This window comes from Callospermophilus lateralis, unplaced genomic scaffold, assembly GCF_048772815.1.
Source record: "Callospermophilus lateralis isolate mCalLat2 unplaced genomic scaffold, mCalLat2.hap1 Scaffold_82, whole genome shotgun sequence".
Taxonomy (NCBI): Eukaryota; Metazoa; Chordata; class Mammalia; order Rodentia; family Sciuridae; genus Callospermophilus; species Callospermophilus lateralis.
Genome location: NW_027516260.1, coordinates 2,225,507 through 2,250,311, shown reverse-complemented (window position 1 = coordinate 2,250,311; position 24,805 = coordinate 2,225,507). Strand labels below are relative to the sequence as shown.

Here is a 24,805-nt window from a genome sequence, read left to right as displayed (position 1 = left end):
CTAATGTGTAATGTGAGTTAGCATACACATATCAGAGAGAACATTTGCCCTTTGTTTTTTTTGTTTTTTTTTGGGGGGGGGGACTGGCTTATTTCACTTAGCATGATAGTCTCTAGTTCCATCCATATATTGGCTAATGCCATTATTTTATTTCTCTTTATGGCTTAGTAATATTCCATTGTGTATATATAATACATTTTAAGAGTTTATTTTTAAAAGCTCTGCTTGTGGTGATTCTTCTGGAATTCCCATTTAAAGCCTGAGGGTAGGTTCCAGGTATACATTTAATAGAGTGGCCCTGACATGATATGCCTTACATTTTTATTTCAAGAAACATAAACTGTTTAAAAGTTAACATCTCACAATGCCTCCCCTAAAGTTTTTTAAATTGATAGATTTTTTAAATACCTTCATTTTGTTTATTTATATTTATGTGGTGCTGAGGACTGAACACAGTGCCTCACACAGGTGAGGCAAGCGCTCTACCACTGAGCCACAACCCCAGCCCCAAAATTGATAGATTTTAAGAAGTACAACTTATTCCCAATTAAGAAAATTCATGTCATTGGATACAGGTAAAATTCCTTTATTTAAAGAGACACTTTTTATTGTTGTTTACTTTCAGGACAAGTTTAACTGTAATTAAATATCCATTCAATTTTAATGCCTTGAACATGACTATCTTTTTGCACCAAAATATTTTTCTCTTTAATTAGGGGTTATAAGTTTACTTATTTGGATTCCCCATTAAAGAAGTACTCTCAATTATAGCTTTTGACCAGAAATGCATATCTAAGGCATTGTTACTGAGATGTATTTGGACTAACATGGTCCAACAAGAATCATATTCTTGCAATTTTTAAAATGATCTATTATTTTTTATTAGTTGCTCATGACAATGCAATGATCTTGACATATCATACATTTTAATCAAATGGGGTATAATTTCTCATTTTTTCCAAGTGTACAGGTTGCAGAATCACATGAGTTATATGGCCAGGTATATATATACAGCAACACTAGTGACTATTTTATTCTTCTGCCTTTCCTATCCCCCCTTCCCCTCCTCTCTCCTCCCATCACCTCTCTCTACACAATCAAATGTGACACATTTCTCTTCCCCCCCTCACATCATCATACATGTATTTTGTATAATGATGAGTGTCTTCTTCCACCTTTCGTGCAATTGATACAGGTGAAATTTCTAACAAAATTGGATTTGACTGTTTAGTTTGTTGCCATCAAAATTAAATTTGTATTTTCTAAAATTAAGAGTTAGTATGTTTCATATAAAAGCAGATTGCTGAATATGCATTCTAAATAAAAAACATGCTATAATATTAATTTTCACTTTTTTTTTCAAAATCGTTCTTAAGAAACTTTCTACTCCAAATTTATCCAGTTAAATGTTAAAAAGTAAAAAAATAAAAAAAAAAACAACACAAAAAACTATCTCTATATAAGCTTTCACTCCACATTTTGCTTGTTCATGGACTCTAGGGACCATAGATAAAGCTGACTTATAGCATTCAGATGCTGGTGCCTTCCAGCCTCATTGGCACCTTCTCATTCTGTCAGTCATGGGGGCTGTAGGTGCAGACCTAGATATCAGAGCCATGATCTTGGCAGAGGTGGTTGAAATTGACTAGAAAATCATACCAGTGTTTTTTTTTCTTTTCTAATTCCCCAAGAGCTTGCAAAAATGCTCTTTTCCAGGAAAGGACTGCTTTGTTCATAATGCAGATGCTGAAATTGTGAGCTCTAAAGCTGAAAGTGGCCACGTGCATTTGTGATCCCATTGGAGACAGTGGAAATTGTAAACTTCTTTGATTGCAACTGAATCAAAAGTGGCATTGAGAATGCAGTATCAATTTTTGTTTTTGCAAAACAAAAGTAGATAGAGACATATGGAACTGATTTGATTGTTCCTCTTTTCCTTGTAATTCTCAGCCTTACCAATGCCATTGAATATGTGTCCACAGAACATGGACTGCACTCATCTGCCTTCATTTCCCTTTATCTAATGCAAAGTACTTCTATTCTCCCCTTACCCCATTGTGAGTTAGCATAAGCTAATCTGTTTTATGCATTCTGTAGAAACTGTACTTTGAATTTTGTATTTTAACATTTTTACCTCATATGTTTGTGGATCCAGGAAAATATTTGCCTAATACTTCCAATACAAGTCATTGCCAAGCATTTTATAAACTCTTGTTAACACTAAGATACTTATTTCTCACTTCCATACAGTTAGTAGTATATGCATTTATGTTATGGGCATCAGGAAGATAAATAAGAGAATAAAAATAATTAGATAAGAGAAAGTATTTAAATTTGTCCGTAATATACTAAATAGCTTTTTACAACATGAATATTTACAATTTCAATTCTGAAATTTCCCAAATAGTGTATGATATAAAATTTATTGGCTTTTAATTCAAGAAATGTTTTTTAAAAACTTAAAAGAGTAAATGATAATTTAAAATATCTGAAAGTATGTCAATCTCTGATACAAATCAGAATATTACTAAATATTCAATGTGAATCTTACCCTCATATTTTTTTCCATAGAACCTAGGTTTGTTTTCTGTTTTGTTATGTTTTGTTTTTTATTTTTCATCATTATGCACAGGCAGATGCCTAATGGAACTGGCCTATGTTCCATCAAGTAGGTCAATTCAAATCACAGCAAAGGGACTTGCAAACTAGATTTCTATAAGATGAATGAAATACAGGGATGATTTTGCCTTTGCACATCAGATATTTAATTCTATTTACTTTTTTAAAAATTTTAGACCTATGAGGGCAAAGAAATTTTTTTATTTTTAAGCTAACATTATGTTTTGTCCTGAGATAAAAAGGGTTTTTTTGTTTGTTTGTTTTTAACCCTGCAAGATGCACTATGGGTATGAAGTGCTGTGGACAGGCCAAAGGTAAAAATGTCTGTTTTCAATATGTTCATGTGCTACCACACAGCCCTTTCTTTGCAGTTACATAGCTTTATTTAGTCAGCTTTTACAAACTGCAAAATGGTAGCATGGGGAAGCACCTTGAATCAACAAGGTTTGTACAGAATCTTCCCTGGAGTAATTATATGGAAGGTAAACATTCATCTGCTCTTGTTCTTTTCTGTTCCTCCTCTAGTTTAAGAGCCTCAATATTCTCCATAAAGCTTAAGTTACCAGATGAGATAAACAGAATAAACCGGCCAGATTTGTTGTAGTCAGCAGCCTTTGGAGGGGCAGTGTTAGGTGTGACTTTGTCTCCAACTATGTCAAATTATAGAAGTACCCTCAGAATCTGGACTCTGCTGGACTCAGTTGCCTGTTTTGGATGGTTGAACACTTTCCAGGAATGCTTAGATTTATTAGTGTTGTTCCTTCCTTGCAAAATGGTATTTGGATGCACAGGACGGTCTCCTGCCCTTGTGGAACTGTATGATAGGAGGAGACATCATGGTACACATCAACTACTCATGCTGGTCCTTGACTCTTGCTTGTGCTGAGGAAGTTTGCCTGGCCTTAACCCTGAAGACTAATTAATTACATCTTCTCCTGAAGCCTGTGGTGGACTTTCTAAGTGTTCCCAGGGAGCAGTCATCATCCTGTGCTGAATGTGTCCCATGTCATTTGGCTTTTTGCTGATGGTGTGGCCTCCCTGAAGTCTGTGAGTTTCATTTATGGCCTGAGCAGAAAGTCAGGGCCTGGATTATGTTTACTTTGCCGCTGTCATGTTGACCTTCTGTTTAGATTCTGTTAGACTCAGCTTACTTCTTTGCCTCCTTTTGATGACCTTTTGATGGAAATTCTGAGTCACTCTGAGCCAGTGGAAAAAAGTACTGATTGGTTTGTCCTGGCAGGTTAGGCTCAGAACTGACCTATCAGCTCAGCTGCAACAACTAGTCACTTTGTCCAGTGAAACCACAGAGGGCATGGAAAATGAAAGCTTTACATGACCAGGGAGTGTAAAACCGGGAACTTCAGACTTTCTCTGACTTGGCATGGTACAACATGTGATTTTTCAGCTTTACTATGGTGTGATAGTGATTTGCATTCTGTAAAAACTGTACTTTGAATTTTATATTTTAACATTTCTTGGGCCACATGATCTTATATTAAGTTTGAACAACCTGTCCTCTATAGCATATTGTGGTATTTGATAGGTTAGGTGTACTTAATGCATTTTTCCATTTATAATGTTTTTAGATGATGGGTTCACCACTTTGCAATGCCATGTTAAGTGAAGAAATATTAGTATTTGGAAAAGGGTGGTAATGGTTGATGACCACTTTGCCCCTACAAGATCATATCCCTAAATTCCATAGGAAAACAAAGCAAAAGCCTGTCTGTAAGTTTCTCATATTCCCCTGACTTTTATGATCTTCTGGGCCTTTGTTACTGAGCAAGGAATGTGGATTACTTTCCCACCATGTGTTAGGCATTTCTTTCTCCTGAGCAGCCCAAAGTCATCACATCCTACTTTCCTCTTTTCTGAATTGTTTATACTCTCCCTGGATTATCTGGGACTTAATAGTACAATGATCCCTGGCAAACAGCAATAACTAAAGGTGAGGAATGACAATTAGAGCAGCTTATTTCAAAATTATTTCTGTGTATATGATCGGTGTGGTTAGTATATCATGGTGACCACAATTTTTCCTTGAAAGTTTTCCAATTATTTTAGAGTAAGTAGTACCTAAGGCTCACTTGGTACCTTCCCAAATGTTGCTGGGAGGCCTTCTTGGGACCAACCACATTCTAACCTAGTTGGGTAGCAAATTCTATTACTTTTCTTTTTCAAAATAACTATTCTTATTTTTTTAGCTTCTTATATTATTCCTGATACACTGCAGTACATTGAGAATATTAGTGTGTGCTCTCTTTATAAGCAAGGTGTCTTTGTTTACTTAACCTGTTTATGAATGAAATGCTTGTCCCAATGGAGGTATATTTTGCCCATGGCTTGCCATACTTTCAATGGCTCCTCATCCATGCACAAACAACTGCTTTGCCTCTTCTGGGGAATGAGAGATTCCCCTTTTCCCCATTCAGGGATCCTGGTAAAAGGCCTACCAACAAGAAGGGCCTTCATTCCTGGCCAAAGGCTGAGGTTGAATTAGCGACCTTTCATGAGGCAATTTGGATCACTACAGTGCATGAATCCTTTTTAAATCAAAGCACATAGGATTCCTAAATAGCAGGTCTAATTTGTAGCATAGCAATTGCTCCAGACTAATGGAATGTCTCATTTTGCTGAAAGTTAGTGGAGACCTTCCTGAGTAGGGGTTGACTATATTACTGTTTCTGGGACTCCTTCATCTCTCTTCCCCATAATCATTGAAGTTTGACTCCAATGATGTTGCTCCATGGAAATAAGGTCAAATATCACACTACGGGGACACATGCCCCCTCTTGGAATGTTCTTTACCAGTGGAATTCACCATTTGTGAAATTTGGACTTCCTCTATTTTGCATGTGTATTAGAGCAATATATATCCTATGACAGGGAATCTACTTGTGCCTCTTCTCTCCCAAGACCCTCACAGCACATTTACAAATTGCAGTTAATTAACCTATCATAGTATCCTTAAAGAAAATGTTTTTCCATCAATGGGATTTCTTTCCCAGAATCATTTGGCAGACCATACCAATAAATAGAGTATTTAGTTCTCATGAAATTATCTCTGAGGGTCTCACCCTTGAATTTCCTGCCATGGATGTATACTACATTTAATTTTTGAAAAAAAATAGTGACTAACTAACTTCATTAGAAAAAGTAACAGAGAGCTTTCAGAATTTAGGGTATCTGGCCTCCTGCTTTGCTGGGCAGACTACTAATTGTTATAAGGACAACAAAGGGACATGCTACTGTTCTGATCTCCTGTGTGGCAATATGAAGTCTTATGTATTGAGGTAACTCAGAGGACCTCTGGAAGATGCACACAGATGCTTTCATTGACCCTGATCAGATCTCTGAATAACACCTCACAAATGTGAGGATTTTACATGATAAAATCAGCTTGGTGGCATAATTTATTCATGCATAAATTACATACTGTATATATTCAGATTGTCTATAGGCTTTCTAAGCAATTCTAACTTTATTTTTAATGTGAAAAGTTAGCAGAACTGTTTTAGAATTTGTCAGTAAAGAACTTCCAACAACTAAGACCTGAAAGCAACAGATCAAAACAGATCTTCAAAATGTCATGGTGCCTCTCTGGCCTCTTTCCTTTCAACTTGTCCAGGAGACTGTGCACATGAAAAAACAGAGTAACATACAATAGTGGTAATTTTTTTTATGTAGGAAGAGCTACATAAGTGTGCATCAAATGCCAAAAGGCACTGGAAGCTGTCGCTGGGGATTGTACCCACAACTCTTCAGGAAGCTAGTGGTGACCTCTCAAGCTGAGTTCCCAAACCAGGCTCCTTTGCCCACCATACAGCATGCCAGTCACTGAAATGAGTTTTGTAAAGGAGCAAGAGTTTATCCACAAGGTGGCCAAACATGAAGATGGGAAGCCTAAGTCTCATATTGACCTCCTGAGAACAGGGTTTGAGGACATTTATGGGATATGGAAACAGGGTATTTAAGGCATGGGCATGATTGGAGGTGAGATAATCAGTGGTTTTTATAGGTGTAATTAACATTCATGGCTTTTCCTGGGTTGTGTGTTCAGAAAATGTCAGCATTAGCATGATATGAGGGTGGAGCTTTGGCCTTTTAACATCAATAGGACACACATTACATACCTGAACAGGCCCATGGAAAGAGTCCTTTTTAAAAAAACAAGCAAAAAACAAAACAAAATGAAATGAAAAACAGCCTTCTCATGCCTGAAAAGAAACCTAGGTAACGATTATCATTATAAAGCCTGTGCCAGAGGTACTGACTACAGCAAGGCTAGTAGGAGACTAATATTATTTTGCTAAACTGAGTGACCTTCAGAGTTAGTGATTTTTAAAGGGAATGAAAAGAAGTAACTAAGCAAGGAGAATAGGGTCTCAGAGTCAGAGAAGTATAAAGGCTTGATTAGTTTAAGTGAGAGTAGGCTAGCTGTGTTTGCTATAGGCAAGTAATTGTCAAATTTAGGGTTCTTTCTTCCCTTGAAGACTTGGGAGAAAAATTCTTCTGATAATTAAGTTCTTGAGAATGACCTGAGTGGGGAATAGGAGGTTGACCTTGATGGAGCCTTTGTGCTTCAGAAGTTACATATTCACTATTGTAGGTCCTTCTTTTACTCCATGCCCAAGGGATGATTGTGGCCTATCTAGCAAGGGTTTGATTTTAAATATACTTTAATTGCCTCAGTATTACTTACATTTAATGAACATCTCAGATTGACCAATATAAACATATTTTCAATTTATTTTTGAGTTGTTTATTTGCAGAGCCACTATAGAGTATGTATGCATTTCATTAGAAACTGTTTTACCATTAGATTTCCGAGTGTGATTTTTTTTTAATTATGGATGCACTTTTTGGGAAATTGCACACCAGCTCAGGCTTCTGGAAAATTTCAATGAGCATGGGGAAAGGAGTCAGAGCATACCTCCATGACTCTAGAGATAAGACCGCATTTTCTTCACCTTGGTAGCTAAAAAGCTTGCATATAGATAACTGGAATTGTTCACTGAGGAATCAAAGCTAAAGTAAATACTTTTGTAAATTCCAGGGTTATGTTCAAAATCTCAGGTGTAAATCCCAGAGATCTCTGAGAGAGTGAGCAAGTAGCATGCATCCAGCTGCCTGCATCTTCATGTGAATACTGCTTATTCTCTGCCCTCCAACTCACACTGATTATCTAGAAACACAAAAGAGACACCTGTGAATTCAGATGCAGTTAAGTGAGGAAACAAACAGAGCTGGTTCCTATGCCATTAGAAAAAATGTTAACAGTGATTTTGGGGAAAACTTACCTTGGCTACAGCTCCAATTTATCATTTATTTGAGTGACATTGGGATGCCCTGAAGTTGGGCAAATCTTTTAATTTATCTGTGCTCTCATGCTTGTTAGTGCTTGCTTTGCAGGCACAAGGCCCTGGATTCAATCCCAGTACCACACACACACACAAAAATGAGAAAGCATTCACTTATTTTCACCTTTCAACTCTGAGTATTTTTTTTTCTCTTAAAAAAGCTGACACTCCAACAGTCTTTAGGGCAGTGTATTCACTGGGGCCACCAAAGCATTGATCAGTGTAATCATCTTTGGCCCAAATAATGAAGGCAGGGCAAGTCCTGAGCTTTTCACATGATTGTTGCTAGTTTAGTTTTCTTCATCATCTCATCTTCTTCTGCAAATTATTCAGTATTTTTTAGTTACCTCCTGAGGAACCTGTAGTAAAGCTGGCAATGACTGATGACTAAGTCATGGAATTGCTGCAAATTGCAGCACTTGGTGTGACCTCTTGATGTAATTGCCATGAGGGCAGCAATATCTGGTGCAGGCAGCCTGACTGTCTTTCATCAGGTGGTTGTACCTGGAGGGGAATTATTAGGCACTTCACACATCTTCTTATTGTATCTTCACACAATCCTAAAAAAAAAACGTATCCTAATTTCTTATAGCGGGGAGCAATGTTTCTGTGGAAGATGGCTTCCCAGACTTTTGAAGCTTACTCTGTGCATTTGGGGCCCTGTGGACATGTTTTTATTTCTATAAATAGATTTTTGTTGTTGATGCTTTTGTTTTGTTTATTCTTCCAAGCTTTCTTTGAAGAGACTGAAGATGGTGAAGAGGAGGCAAGAGACAAGTAGCTAATGCTGTGGGCAGTGGGAGAGCTGTGGTGACAGAAATAGGTAGTTTACAAAATTTAAAAAAAAAAGTTGTGTTAATAAGATGTTCATTTCCTCTTACCCATGAAGAAATGCAAGATACAACAGTGTGCCACACAAAACATTTTCCAGAATCCTTGCATAGAACAGTATTTTCCCAAATGTACCATAGTAAAAACTGCTTTTCATTTTAAATTTGTGCATCTTGTTTGAAATTTCAGATTAAAATGTAAATAGCATATGAGATTTATGATATCACAGCATAGCAAGAGCATAAAACTAAAGAAAGAGAATTATGAAAGAAACAAAAGAAATTAACATAGCTGAATGCCTGGGGGATGCCAGAACCCATGCTCTGTGCTTTTTGCACATTTATTCACCAAATCGTCCCATGGGCCCTGCTATGTAAGAATAAAGAAATTGTGTGAAATATGACACCAGTTGTACGGTGTAACATAGATCATTATGAAGTCACAGGCCATCAGCTGCAGGATCCACACAAAAACTGCCTTGTCAGAGCCAGCATGGGGGATTCAGGTCAGAAATGCAATTGTGACTGTGAAGTTAAGATGATTCAGCACGGGGATCCTCTTCCTCATTGCACAGGGGAAGCAGTTTCTCTCAATGTAGGCAGGGGCATAAAATGACTAAACACTTTCAGGGATGTTTCTATGATATTAAGTCAGTGTCTAAAAGCATTTACTGTATTTCAGTTCTCCAAGAAATGACAATGCAAAAGGATTGTTTTTTGCAGGGCTATGGGCCTGTACAGGGCCTTGTGCATGCTAGGCAAGTACTGTACCACTGAGCTCTACTTCCAGCCCAGGATCAGTGCTTTAAGTTCCCTAAAGATACCATCTACACCACATGACACACCCACTGTTTTGAAATTAATCACAAGGAGATACTCACAGAGGTGAACAGATGGTGTGTGCAAACTACTTATTGACTCATTCTTTGTTTAAAATGTTTTTTAGTTGTTGATGGACCTTTAATTTATTTATTTGTATGTGGTGCTCAGGATTGAACCCACATGCTAGGCAAGTGCTCTGTCATTGAGCCACAACCCCAGCCCCCCACCCCATTGCCTCATTCTTTACAATCATCATTCAGCTCATGTAAATAGATGAGCACATGACACATCACTACACCTTCGTTTTATGGAATACTGGAATATACAGGCCTTTTTTTTAAAAGAATGAAGTAAATATACTTATTGATAAACAAGCTTTAAGAAACTTTTGGTAAAGCACAGAAAAACAATGTACTACTGTTGGGAGCTGCCACATAGGAAATGAGCACCCCTTAGCCTTGAGTGATGAGAATGTGGAGATGTGGCAAGCCAGCCATAGGCTGTGTGTATGTGAACTATGGACATCGAACACAAAAAGTGGACTGAATTGTTGTTGTCCCTCTGTTCTTTGTTCTTTTCACTTGCTCTGCCATAATGCCCACACTCATGAGATGGGTGTGGCCTCCCTAGATGTGAGTCAACCTGCTGACAACAGAAATCATGAGGCTAGATTCAACCCCCTGAACCCTGGCCCTTTGCCTTATTTGAATGTCTTCTCTTCAATAAAAGGGTTCATATCTCTCTCTCTCTCTCTCTCTCTCTCTCTCTCTCTCTCTCTCTCCCTCTCTCTCTCTTTCTCTCTCTCTAATTTCATGGACCCCTAAGGTCAGAGGAACCATCACAGGATCCAAATAAAAAGGTATTTGTCTGTCTCTGTGTGGTTATTTCATGCAACCCAGTTCACCTGGAGTGACCTTGAGTGTTTAGTTGTGAGATACATCATACTACATTGTGCAACGATTTGAAATTCTTGGGATTAACATATATACTTTTGTGCACATAAATGTATGGAGTATTTCTGAAAAAATATTTAAGAAATTATTAATGGAATTTTTTTCTGGATATAGAAGTAGAGGTAAAGGACATGAAATTATTTCCAGTTTTAAATAACATGCATGCATTGCTATTCAATTAAATACTAGGATTTGAAATGAACAGAGAAAAAAATACTTTAGAGAATTTTAAAAAATTATGGCATTTAATTTTCTATTTTAACCTTTTTTAAAGTATGTAGTTCAGTTGTGTTAAAAATGCTTACATTGTTAGGCTACAGAACTCTGGAACTTTTTTATCTTACAAAACTAAAATTCTGTACCACTGAATAAAAATTCCATCCCTTTGTCTTTTGGAAGCAAACTTTCTTCTTTGTTTTTATGATTTTGAATATTTTAAATACTTTATACCAAGTGAAATTATACAGTGTATATCCTCTTATTACAGACTCATTTTGCTTAGCATATTGTCTTTAAGGTTTATCCATGTTACGGCATGTGATTAGTTTTCCATTTTTTTATAAAGCTGCCTGTGTTCTACTATATGTACATTCCACATTTTCTTTATCCATTAATGTGTTCATAAATATTTTGGTTGTTTCTACTTCTTGGCTACTGCAAATAATGCTTTGGTGAATATGAGTATACAAATATTTCTTTGATATCTGGCTTTCAATGTTTTTGGGATATATACTCAGAAGTAGGATTGCTGGGTTAGAATGTAGTTCTTTATTAAATTTTTTTGGAGAAACTTTCATGTTTTCCATAGTGGCTGCATTATTTTGCTTTTTTATCAACCACACATATGGATTGTAATTTATGTGCACTCTTCCCATAAAATTGTTTTAATTCATTTCCTTTACCCATTGAAATATAGTAAGTTGTTCTTTCTTATCCATGTTTCTTTTTCTGTGTCTTGTTACTATGGTCAACCATTTATTAAAAATGCTAACATTTGTTTTTATTCTTTGAAGAGAGAGATACCACAATCACATACATAACATTTATTACATATTTATAATGGTTCTATTTTATTATTAGTTGTTGATAATCTCTTACTGTTTCTAATTTATAAATTTAACTTTATCACAATTGTGTATGTATAGGCAAAATCTATATTATTGGGCATCCTCTGGGGTGTCCAAACTTGGCTCACTTTGGGATGAGGGGACAATTCTACCCTTAAGATGTGTAGGGAGAAGAAGTCTTCCATGGACCCTGATTTCTTGTTGCATTTTCTTGTTGGATTTCCCAGAAACACAAGGGTCTGGCTGCAGCTTATCCAGGCAAGGTGTATTTGAAACAATAATCCTGAGAAGTGAGGTGCTGTTGCCCCTCAGATGAAAGTCAGGCCTTCTGCTGCTGTCCTTCCTGTGACTCAGGATTCCTCTGCTGTGGAGCACCCTGCTGTGTGCACCAGCACACATGCTGCACTCTGGGTCATTACTTAGGGAGGCCCAGGGAACACACATGATCTTCACTGAGCCTACTCTCCTCTGTTGTGGGATGTTTTCTAAAATCCTGCCACTGTCTAGAGAGTTTCCTGGGTTGGCAGAACTACAGCTTCCTGCCTAAGCTTTCCTTTATGCATCTAAAGCACTATCAGTTGTTTTCTTTTCTCTGGGTCTTCCAGGTTGATCTCTTCCTTCAAATTACACCTTTTGCATAAATTCTGCCACATATAGCATGTATATGATAATGGCTAGAAGACATTATTTCTACACTTTTTGCAAAATTTAATAAATTAAAATTAATTTGATACATTTAAAAAACTCATTGCTTTTATAAATTATTGGTTAAGTGATGATTTAGTCTTGAGTTTCCTTCATATCAATATAATCTAAATCATTTATCTCTGCAGTGAATATATTCCTGATACAAGCTCTTTGACAAAAAATAAAAATAAATACCACTTCATTTAAAAATAAATATTTTTGTTATAGTACCAGGGATTGAACTCAGGGGCACTCTACCACTGTGTCACATCTCAGCACTATTTTGTATTTTATTTTGAGACAGTGTCTTTCAGAGTTGCTTAGCACCTCCCTTTTGCTGAGGCTGGCTTTGAATTTGCAATCCTACTGCTTCAGCCTCCTGATCTGCTAGAATTACAGGTGTGTGCCACTGTGCCCAGCTACCTTTTTAAAAATTAAATTCATAAATTATCATTATAAATAATATTGGGGTTCATTTTGACATAATTATACAAGCATGAGTATAATTTGCTCCAATTCAAGCCCCAGTCTCCTCCTTTTTCTCTTCTCTTCGCTCCCATTTCTTTTTTTCTATTGGTTTTCTTCTACTTATTTATCATTTTGTTTAAAATAGTCTTAACAGATATAAATAAAATATATTTCTACTTGAAAGATAAAATAACAAGTCCTCTAGAGATGTATCTAGCTATTAAGTCTGATATGGTGTCTTCATAAATACTGACAAGGACAGCTCCAGGACAGCAGCATGCAGCTCACCTTCTGTTCATATCATGAGTACCCTCTGCTCCCTGATTTATGATTGGCAAGAATTCCTTTCATTTTTTCCTTAAGAAAGAATACAGGTCTTCCCTCGCTAAGAACTGAGGGAGAGCACAGTTAAAAAAAAATATTAAAAAATCAGGGCACATTTCTAAAACTAAGCTGCAAGCACAGAAGAAGGGAAGACAGAAGAAATGCCAGAACTTGTCCTCAAAATATGTCTGCAACACACTGAGCAATGCTCAAAATAAATCACATTTTCTGTGCATCAGGCAAATGAAAGTTTTTTGGGTTTGAGCACTTGTCTTCTATTTTATATTTGTTTGTTCTTTTTGGAAGTTTGAATTTTAAAAATTCTATACAATTCTGTATTGCAAAAAAGTTTTAGAGCTATCAAAAAGATTCTAAGACATGAATACAGGGACTGGGGTTATGGCTCAGCAGTAGTGTGTTCACCTAGCACAAGTGAGGCGCTGGGTTTGATCTTCAGCACCATATAAAAATAAACAAAAGTAAAGGTATTGCGTACAACTAAAAAGCAAATATTTTATAAAAAGAAGTGAATACAAAATTTCTGTGGTAATATTTTTTAATCTGTACATCCCTAAGTAATGAATGAAAGAGTTAATTAGCTCTATCTTCTTGAAGTAGATCAATAAGTGTGTACAATCAATTAGCTTTCAGCAATATCCAGACTTTATTGATACACCTGCCTGTCAGTCAGAGCAATGAATCTTAAAACTGAAAGGAAAGAGTTTTGTCTCAGTTTCCTAGGGGTCCTGTACCAAAGTACCAGAAACTGGGTGGTGTGAAATGACAAAAATTTATTCTCTCATAGTTCTTGAGGTTAGATGTCCAAAGACAATGTGCAGGAAGGGATGTGTTCCTCTGAAGGTTCTAGGGAAATATCTGTCTTAGTTTCTGATACTGTCAGCAATTATTGGTGTTTCTTGGTTTGTAGATGCATCACTCCAGTCTGTTATCATATGACATTCTATTTCTGTTACATCATTGTTTTAGTCAATGGTGCTTCACTGTGACCAAACAACCTTACAAAAACAACTTAAAAGAGGAACAGTTCATTTTGGCTCATGGATTTAAAAGCTCAGTTCATGGTCAGATAACTCCATAGCTCTGGATCTGAGGTGAGTTGAACAATATGGTACAAAGATGTGGCAGAGGAAGTCAATTCAGGACACAGAAATAAGGAAGAAGAGGGAGAGGTCTAGTCACCAGGGGAAAAATATGAACTCCAAAGGCACATCCTCCAGTGACCTACTTCTTCCAGCCACATCTTGCTGTGCCTAGAGTTATCACTCAGTAAATCCATACCAATGGATTAAATCACTGATTAAGATAAAGCTCTCACAATCTAATAATTTTATATCTCAATATTCTTGTATTGTCTCACAAATGAGCTTTTGACTTCATGTCTAAAACATAACATTCAGCCCAAGCCCCTAAAAGCTCATGTCTATTTCACAGTGCAAAATAGACTTAAGTCTATTTTAAAGAGACCCATAGTCTTAACAGTTTCAGCATTATCCAAAAGTCTAAGTCCAAACCCTCATCTGAGATTCAAAGCAAACTCATGAAAGTTTTTTCCCTGTAAAGATCAAAAGTAAGTCACATATAACCTATATAAATTTGCATAGAGTAAATATTTCATTTCCATAAGAGAGAAATAGGGACATAGATAGAAGGGATGGAACCAAACAAGAAAAAATCCACCTGGGCAAACAAGTTCTGAAGCTCCATGTCCAATATCTGGAACACATGGCACCACAATTTTTCCCAAAGGGCTTGTATAACTTCACATCTGGACTTGCTGCTTGTAGCCCACATGGCCTTCCTGTTTGCTTTTTATCTGATCTGTTTCTACAGTTTTCCTCAGCAGATGTTCCATGTTACTAACACCCTTGAGGATCTCCAGTGCAGCTTTGGCTTCCTTCTCAAATATTCCTGTATCATGTCTCAGGGCTAGCCCACTAACTCCAAACCTACTGCACTTTGCTGGTCTCCCAGATCTTTCTTAGAAATCCCAGTGGAAGCCTTCATGACCCTAACTTTATCATCCTATATTCCTTCATTAAAAAAGCACCACATGCTTGAAGCCAAGGTCTGCCATCATCTTGAGCAGTACACAAACCTCTTACACTATTGGCTACAGCAGCCTCTGAGTGCCTGGGCAATTGAGCATGATGAAACAACTTCTTAGACCCCCCACCCTGTGCAAGAAGAATCCCCCCATGGCTTCTTGTCAATGAAATTTTTGTTTTACATCCTTGAATCTGAAATGGGTATGCTCTTTCCAATTTCCAGGATGCCCTCAGTCAATCTTCCTGTTTTCTGTATGCCAATTACTTAGCATCTCTTTAGTGACTATAAACTCTAACAATCACAACTACCTTAGTCCCAGTTTTATTCACACCTTTCTGGCCAAAGTCCAAGATTTTCAAATCTGTGTGCTTTGCTTTCTGTTTCTGATTATCATGATAAATTGGCTAAAATCCACCAGCAATATCCATGCCACCACCTGAATGCTGTACTTCCTTGAGATTTCTACCACCAGATTAATTTAATCACATTTAAGTTAAGTGTCACAGAAAGTCTCAAGGCATGGGAAAAATATAGCCAAGTTATTTGCCAAACTATAACACTAATGGCCCCAAGTAAAATTTCCAATAAAATCCTCCTCTACTGAAACTTCATGAGCCCAGTCTTTATTTTTCACAGTTCTATCAGCATTCTGGTGTTTTAAGCTCCCAGGAGAATCACAAATTAAATTCTGTTTACAGTATTCAAAAGTTTTTCCAGCTTATGTCTCTAAACTTTTCAAAATCCTTCCCCAGAAAATCAGCTTTGTAAACCACAGGTTCACAGCAATGCCCCACTCTCATTACTGATTTCTCTTTTAGTCAGCTTTGTTTCACTGTGATCAAAAGATCTGACAAGAACTACTTAAAGTAGGAAAAGCTAATTTTGACTCATGGATTCAGAGATTCAGTCCATCATTGGACAACTCCATAGCTCTGGGCAACAGTGAATTCTTGCTCTCATGAGATTGGATTAGTCAAAGGTGAGGAAGAGGTGAGGCCAGAGATGAGGCAGAACATTATGGTGGACAGGCATGGGAGAGGAAAGCAACTCATATCATTACAACCAGAAAAGTGAGGGATAGAGGGGGTTGGTATTTCTGATTTTTTCCCAAGGGACAAAATATAAATCCCAAAGGCACACCCCCAGTGTTTCCTTCAGTCACGTACTACCTGTCTACATTTACCATCTAGTTAACTCCTATCAGTGGATTAATTCACTGATTGAGTTAAGACTTTCACAATCTAATTATTTCCCCTCTAAACTTTCTTTATTGTCTCACACATGAGCTTTTTGGGGACACCCCATACCTAAACCATAAGAATTCTTTTCTATTTTTGTTTTTCCTCTTCTTATAAGTGCATTGGTTATACTGTATTAGAGCTCCCCCCAGTCTCCTCACCTTGGTTATATCTGCAAAGACATTTTTTTCAAATAAAGTGACATTTAAAGATTCCTGGAGTTGCTAGGGTTTGAACATATTTTGTCCTCACCAAAACTCTTGTTGAGACTTGATCCTCAGTGTGGTGGCTTAAGGCCTAAAAGGTGATTAAAACCTTAAGAGTAATTAATGCTTGTCTTGGAATAGTGAGTTCTTGCTCTCATGAGATTGGATTAGTCAGTGAGAGAGGGTTTATTCTAAACCAAGTGTTTTGCCTCTTTGCATGTACCCAGTCATCACTCTCACAAGTGATGCCATCCTGCATGTTATAATGTAGCATAACTTTATTTTGTACTTTCTAACCTTCAGAATTATGAGTCAAAATGAATATCTTTTCTCTATGAATTATGTGGTCTTTGACTTCTGTCATAGCAATAAAAAGAATAGATTAAGGCAAATTCTTAACAACATGACAACACTTCAACATGATAGTGGTCACTGTAATGGTTAATTTTATGTGTTAAGTTGACTAGGATAAGGAATGCCCAGATAGTTGTCAAAATATTATTTAAGTATATCTTGGAGGTTGTTTTTGAAAGAGATTAGCACTTGAATTGGTAGACTGAATAAAGAGGATTGCCCTCAACCTCATCCAATCCATTTAGGGCCTAATCAGAATAAAAAGTTGTAGGAACAGCAAGTTTTCTTCCTGTTTGAGCTGAGATATTGGTATCCTCCTGCCCTTTGACATTGAGGCTGGTTCTGAGGCCTTTTGGACTCAGATTGGACTTAAACCTTTGGCTTCTTGCTTCTTAGACCTTCAGGCTTAGATCTTGCACACAGCAGACTATGAGACTTCTTGGCTTTCATAATGTTGTATGCCATTTACTAGAATAAACCTCCATATATCTTCATCTGTTTTATCTGTTTTATGTATCTGTCATCTGTCTGAATTTCCTGTTGATTCTTTCTCTGATTAGTCTTGGAAAATATAGCCAGGAAAGACAAAGGTGGCATAAGTGATAGTTTTCTAAGAGAAGAGATATTTTCTCATTTTGTTTGGTTTGTTTTTTGGAAGGGACGAAGAACTAAGATCTGAGGTTTAATAAGAAATTTATTACAAAATGCTTTTGGACTCTTCATCAAACAGAATGTGTGTGCATGAAAGAACAGCAACTCTGAGGGCTATGTGGCATTAGATCCAGAAAGGAAGCCCAAGTTTGAGTCAAGATGAAGAACAGTGGCATATAATATTCTGTGTATCAGGCTTTGTTTTAATCATTTCAATAGTGCCCAAGCATGAGGACAGTGGCCAGAGATGTCCCGGGGCATTGCACGTGTGAGGATGCTGAGTTATGTCATTTTTCTGGGCTCCTGTTCATAGATGCCTGTCACCTTTGTTCAAGTTTTCACATAGAAGCAAAGATCCCAAACTGTGCAGTGCCTATATGGTTTCTGTCTTCCTAGCAAGGGTGAGACAGAGAACAGGCATGGTTTCCTAAGTTCAAAAGACAGCATTGAGGAAGCATTCAGTGTTGGGAAAAATGCTTTCTTTGTGATTGATGCAGGCAAAGAATCAACAAGGCAAAGGGAGAAAGGATGAATTGAGGATACAGGTGAGAAGTTGGAGGGGTATGACCCACCTTCAGAAGAGGAGAGAGTCCACCTGATTTCTGCAGCCTTATTTCACTTGGCCTCATAGCTGGTGGTCAAAGAATATGCCTACACTGATTCTTATCTATTTATAATTTATTATGTAATTCTCATATGCCTTTTTAAATTTATGTTCTCATGTAAGGTTAATTTGCAGTTGAGCTTGCTTCGTTTTTGCTTTCTGCTTTGTTTTCTTTCTCCTGATTTTAGCTTTATTATTCCAAGTTATTTCTTTATTCAGGTACCATTTTACTGATTAACACCATTTTATTCTGAATGCCAGAGGCTGATTTTGTAGTCTTCATATCTATTTCATCTATTTGGCAGCCCCATTTTGTTCCCAAGGGATCCAGTCTAAAGGTCATTCACCTGGGAAACTCTGCTCTCAGTGTTCTATTAACTGGATTATTTCAGTTGTAGGTGCTTTCAATCAAAACCAACTGACTGTAGTTGGTTGCTGTAACATCCAAATCATAGGTTAGGAGGCTGTAGATCCTTACTTTTCCTCTCAGTGGAATCTGGGTGTGAAGATTTCTGGGATTTGTTTGTTTGTTTTGGTTTTTGGTACCAGGGTAATTTCACCACTGCGTTACATCCTTATTCTTGTTTATATTTTATTTTGAGACAGGGCCTCAATAGGTTACTGAGGCTAGCTTTGAACTTGTGAACCTCCTGCCTTAGCCTCCTGAACCACTGGGATTACAGGAGTGTGCCACTGTACCCAGTGATTTCTGTCTTTTATTATTCATTAGTTTAAGATGGAAATATTTTAGTAATGGCAATATGTAGATGAAATAGTGGGACTCTTACTGTGTGAAATTTTGATAGGTAGAGAAAATCTTGTTTACATCACCTGGTGGGTAAGTAGGATGAATACCTGTGTTCCACCACTGGGTGGCTTCATATGAAGTGGAATGTCAAGTGTCCCGATGGCCTGCAAATGGGGATGAGGACAGATGGCAGAGGCCCAGAGTGCACAAGAAGTCTCTACTTGTGTGACCAGGTGGATGGGGTTCCATCACCACAGGAAGTTTATATGCCAGAAGCTCTAAACTTCTTTCCGTATCACTAATCACTGTGGGCTTCACTGGCAATCTTCACATTAATGAAGATGTTCCTTTATTTGTTTACTTTTTTATGGTGGTCAAATACACATAATTGACCATTTAAAATCAATTTTCAGTGAATAGTTCATTGGCATTAAATACATTCTCCTTGCTGTTTCATCATCATCATTATCTATCTTCAGAATTATTTGTTTTCCCAAAGGGAAAATGCATAGCCATTCAATACTGACCTTTATTTTCTGAGCTCCTGTGAGTACCATCATTCTTTCTGTCTCTATGAATTTGGCTACTCTTGATACCATATAAAAGTAGAATCACATGGTATGTGTCATATCATGATTGGCTTATTTCACTCAGCATAATATCTCTCATGTTAGAGAGAGAGAGGGAAAATATGTATTTATCTATTCACTTTATTTTAATTAATTTTGTCAGCTCTTGGTTTAATTTGTTCTTTGTCCAGGCACTTTTGGTATAAAATTTTGGCATGATATCTTTTTATTTTCATCAATCTCATTATATTTCTTTTGCAATTTCTTTCTTGGCTCATTGGTAATTTATTTCAAGGTATGTTGTTTTATTTCCACATATTTGTACATTTTCCAGTTTTCTATCGATCACTACTTTGTTTTTTTTCCATTGTGATAAAAAGATACTTTGTATGATACAGATACTTTGAATTTTACAAAATTTATTAATTATTCTCTTATGATTTATGGTGTTGGAAAATGCTGCATGTGCATTTGAGAAAAATGTATACGCTTATTTTTAGGCCAAATGTTTTCTATATCTTGTTAGGTCTAATTGGTTGATGATATTGGCTAAGTTCTTTTAATTCATTTTGATCTTATTCTATTCTGTCCAGTATTGAAACTGTGCTACTGAAGTCTCTGACCATTCTTTTGGGTATATCTAATTTATGTTCAATTTTTGTTGTTTTCATATTTTCATTTTATGTTCAGTGTCAATGATTTCTATTTAATTGAAGGGACTTAATGTTTGCTACATATATATTTATTATGATTTTTACATCATTTTGGTCAATAGATCATGTTACTATGTTATTTGCCTCTTGAAACAATTTTTGGCATCCTCTGTTTTTGACTGCTGTTACTAATAACCATGCCTGGCTCTCCTCCAAATTTCATAAACTATCTTGTATACTTGAGTCTTAAGTGAGTTCCTTGTAGGGAATTTAGATAAATCCTGTTTTTTTTATTTAAACCATTGCAATAACGTGCACCTTTGAATTGGATAATTGAACCCTATTTTATTTAAAGTAGTGACTTCTACTGGTGGCCTTACAATTGTGTGTGAGGATACCGGGGATTGAACTCATGGACACTCAACCATTGAGGCACATCCTGAGTCCTGTTTTATATTTTATTTAGAGATGGGGTCTCATTGAATTGCTTAGTGCCTCAGTTGTCATTTGGTAATTTGTTTTCTCTGTTTTACATTTGTTTTGTTTAGTGGCTTTCTTTGAGTTTCTGTTGTTCAGAGTTTTTTATACACTTCTATTTTCCCTTAGTGTAATTTCTGTAATTTTTTTGTAATTATCATAGATTTCACATGTAACATCCAAAAGGTAAAACAATCAACATTAAATTGATACCAGCTTAATATCGTCACATACAAAACTCTTTAGTACTGCTTCCTTCATTTTTATTATTGGTGTTACAAATTACATCTTTATGTATTTTTTTACCCATCAACATATATTTATAACTATTTTATGGCTTTGGCTTTCAAATATTATAGGGAAAAGAATTGTAGCTATAACTAAAATTTCAGTAATTACTGATCTTAAATTTATCCATGTCCAATTTATCTACAGCCCAAGTGTGCCAGAGTAGTAGGGTGGGTTACAGACAGACCAAAGAAAGTGACTGAGTACAGTTTGGAAGACATGTGGTTCACTGGAGAAAGCTTGTGAGAGATTAGTGACTGCTGTAAGAATAGTTCAGTGCTGACAGGCTGACAGCAATTCTGCCCCTCACAGTACTTTGCTAGCTAATAGCTCTTTTCTCTCAGTGTTTTGTTCACTGGTGGCTGGCTGGACAAGTGATATATATCTTTTCCACAAAGTTCTCTAATCCATGTCTGTCCTCACTCAGAGAAGGGTTTTTATCTTCTATTTTTTTGATATGTTAGGCTGCAGAAGCAGTGAGGTCATCAGCATTAGCAGGCTTAGCCTGAATAGATCCTGAGGAGCAACTCTCCTGATGTATATGCAAGAAAGTAGCTTTCTACACATAGAACTGTTGTTCTTCAGTTTCCAGTGTGCAAAAAAGAATGCCAGTGTCCTTTGAGACAGTATGCATCCAGACTTTCCAGTTTAGTCTTAATTTCATTATTCCCTTAACTTGCTGAGGTATTTTGGGAACAGAGAGGGGACATTCAGGGACATAATATATCATTGAACCTCTTTGCTTTAGGGACAATGCACCACGTACTTACATTTACTGGAGAACTTGATACTCTTATATGGCTTTGAGTTACTTGTTAGTATTCTTTTATTTCAACTTGAAGAACTCTGTTTAGCATTTTTTTTGTAGGGCAGGTATAATGAAAATGGACTGTTTCAGCCACTGTTTTGTGAGAGAATGATTCAGAAGAATTGCAAGTTCAAGTCTATCCTGGTAAACTTAGTGATGACATGTGACTCAAAATAAATTCCAAAAGGACTGGGCATGTTAGAATACTTTGTTAGAAAACTGGCCTAGCATGAATGAGGACCTGTGCCCCATCCTCAGTACAGCAAAAAAGGAAATAAAAACAACTTTTTCTAGTAAGTCCAAAACCTATGATTTCAGGAGATTTATTTTGTTCTTTTGAGTAGACCAAGTTTTATTGTTTCTTTGCTTGTTGAAAATTGAGCATTAAAGAAAACAGCCACCACACTAGTTCTGTTCATGAGTATTCCTCACTAGCCAGCCTCTTTGAAGGCTTGTGCCTTCTGAGAATTCTTATGCAATATCTTCCCTACCTGTTTCTCTCTCTTGCCTCCTTTGCATGCCTGTTTGTGCTTCCACCCTGTTTGAATTTTCCATCTTTTTTATAGGGAATTTGAGCTGCCCTATCATATTCCTCAGTCAGTGGTCTCCTGCTTTAGGCATCTGTAGTTTCTATAAGAATGTTTTCCATGAATTCTACATATTACTTCCAATGGTTTCTCCTATTCTGAGCCACTTCTGGCTCTTTGAGCACTTAAGTTTTGTGCTTCAGGAACCAATTGCTCAGGCAGAGTTGCAAGTCATTCTCTGCTGTCTCTGGGTTGTGGAAGTAACTGAGTATCCAGCTTCTGTACCCCCTAAACTTCAAAGTAGGGCAGGGGCAAGTAAGAATGAAAAAAAAAATTCTTACCATTTTAAATTCAGCTTCTTTTAAAATTTCTATTATTCTCCTATAAAGTTCTTTTAGTGTTTCTAGTTGTTCAATGTTTCTGTTAGAGATAAGGGCCTGGAGTTTACTTGTCCACTGTCTCATTGCCATTATTTTTCTTTATTTTTAAAATCATAGTTTTAGTAGCAAATCTGTTGCAAAAAGTGCACTGTGTATATTTTAGTAATCAATAATTTTATTTGCCTTTTTTATGGTTTTAAACTAGAAACAAAAATATAGATTCCAGTTGGTGATGAATGAAGAGCATTTTTGTTTTGCCCAACTATCATGTACAAAGAAGGCTTTTGGGGCTGCATGTGGTTAATATCACTTTTACAGAGAATTAGTAGGCTGTCCTTAACTGAACATGCTTCCTCCAGACAGCTCTGCTCACCAATGAGAGACAGCTCAATTCCTCCAGATTCTGCTAGAGACACAACATGTTACCATTGAGACTTCAAGGGCACTGAAGATGCTCAGTTACCCAAACCTGAAACCCTTCTCTTCCCCATCTGTGCTCATTTTCTTGTCTTTCACTTACATTTTTTTGTCCAACTTTCCCTGAGGGGTTTATGGTTGTGAATTTCACTCAGGGCTAAGTGAGGCCACTTTATGGACTCACTAAATAAACTGTATCTTTTTCTAAAATTTTCATTTTATTATTTATTTATTTTTTAACTTCAGTATTGAGAGTGGAAGTAACTGAGGGTCCAGCTCCAGTGCTAGGACTCTAGTGCTTCACCACTGCTACATCCCCAGCCCTTTTCATTTTAAGAAAGTCATGCTAAATTGCCCAGACTGATTGTAAACTTGTAATCCTTCTGCCACAGCTACATGATCACTTTTGCCGGGCAATGTTGTCAAACCCCAGTGCCACTAACAAGCCTCAAGTCCATGCTTCTGGCAACTGTAGTTAAGATTGAGGGGCCCTGTTTGGGGTGGCTTCTCAGGTCTTGGTCCACATCTCTTCCCAGCAGATACCTGGAGTGGAAAAGGCAGGCTCTCCTGAGCAGAAGAGCCTGACTTAACCCTCTGACAGGTTGTTGAAGGTCAAGGGGCTCAGGGACCTGGACAGGCTTTGCAGGACCCAGGTGATGAATCCAGTTGACACATGAGGCAGAAAGAAGGCTGGACTGCATCCTGCCCCAGGAGGAAGAGTGGTAAACACCATTTTGATATAATTTTTAGGAAAGAAGATAACACAAAAACACAAAATGCACTTGTGCTCCAGGAACTCAACTTGGAACTGAAGAAGCTTCACAGAATTGTATTCCAAATGAAAGGGTCTCTGTTGCCACCCATTCTTGATTGTTCATTATCTCATCTTCTGATACAATAATCAAAAGCAGTGTCCTATTCTCTTTTTATAAAACACCCCCTCACTCTGCCTTGCTCCCTGCAAGCCCTTCCTTCAGTCCCCACCTCTGCAGGACCCCTTCATGAGTACCAATTCTACCTTTGTCCATAAAGCCTGAAAGACTCCCATAGCTCTGCATTGCTGTGGGATATGGACTATCATTCTTATTTTGGTATTAAAGATTTGCCATAGTGTGGCCCTAATTCACCTCCTGGACTCAACTTTCTCTTCTCTTACTTTCCTAAATAACAGTGAAAATCCATATTTAATTCACAAAAGACTGAAAAGTGGTGACTAGATAAGCATATGATTAATTTTGTAGCTCCTAAGAGCATATGGATCACTTATATCTATTTTAAGCAGGTTCGCATTTAAGCTGCACACATACTGTCTACATCATGGGACAATCATGCCCCCAAAAAGATGTTTCTGGCAGCGATGGACCATGTATACTATCATGGTTCCATAAAATTATAAGGAAGCTGAAAAATTCCTACTCACCTAACAATGTGGTAGCTGGAGTACTGCAATGCATTACTTACATGTCAGTGGTGTTGCTGTTGTAAACAAAGCTACTGCTCTGACAGTCTATAAAAATGTGGCATATACAAGTATACAGAAAGCATAATGCTTAAGAATGATAATCACTGTGTTACTGGATTATGGAATTACTATACTATACTTTTTATTATTATTTTAATGTGTGCACCTTTTGCTTGTATTTTAAAAAGTTTACTGTATGACCTGTTAGGTCGGCAGCAGCCTCATA

General features: G+C 37.0%; 1 pseudogene; it reads left to right on the top strand.

Moving 5' to 3' along the window:
• The first annotated feature begins 9,209 nt into the window (after positions 1–9,209).
• The window catches only part of LOC143640989 (semaphorin-4C-like), a 44,107-nt pseudogene continuing 28,511 nt past the window's right edge, over positions 9,210–24,805 (top strand).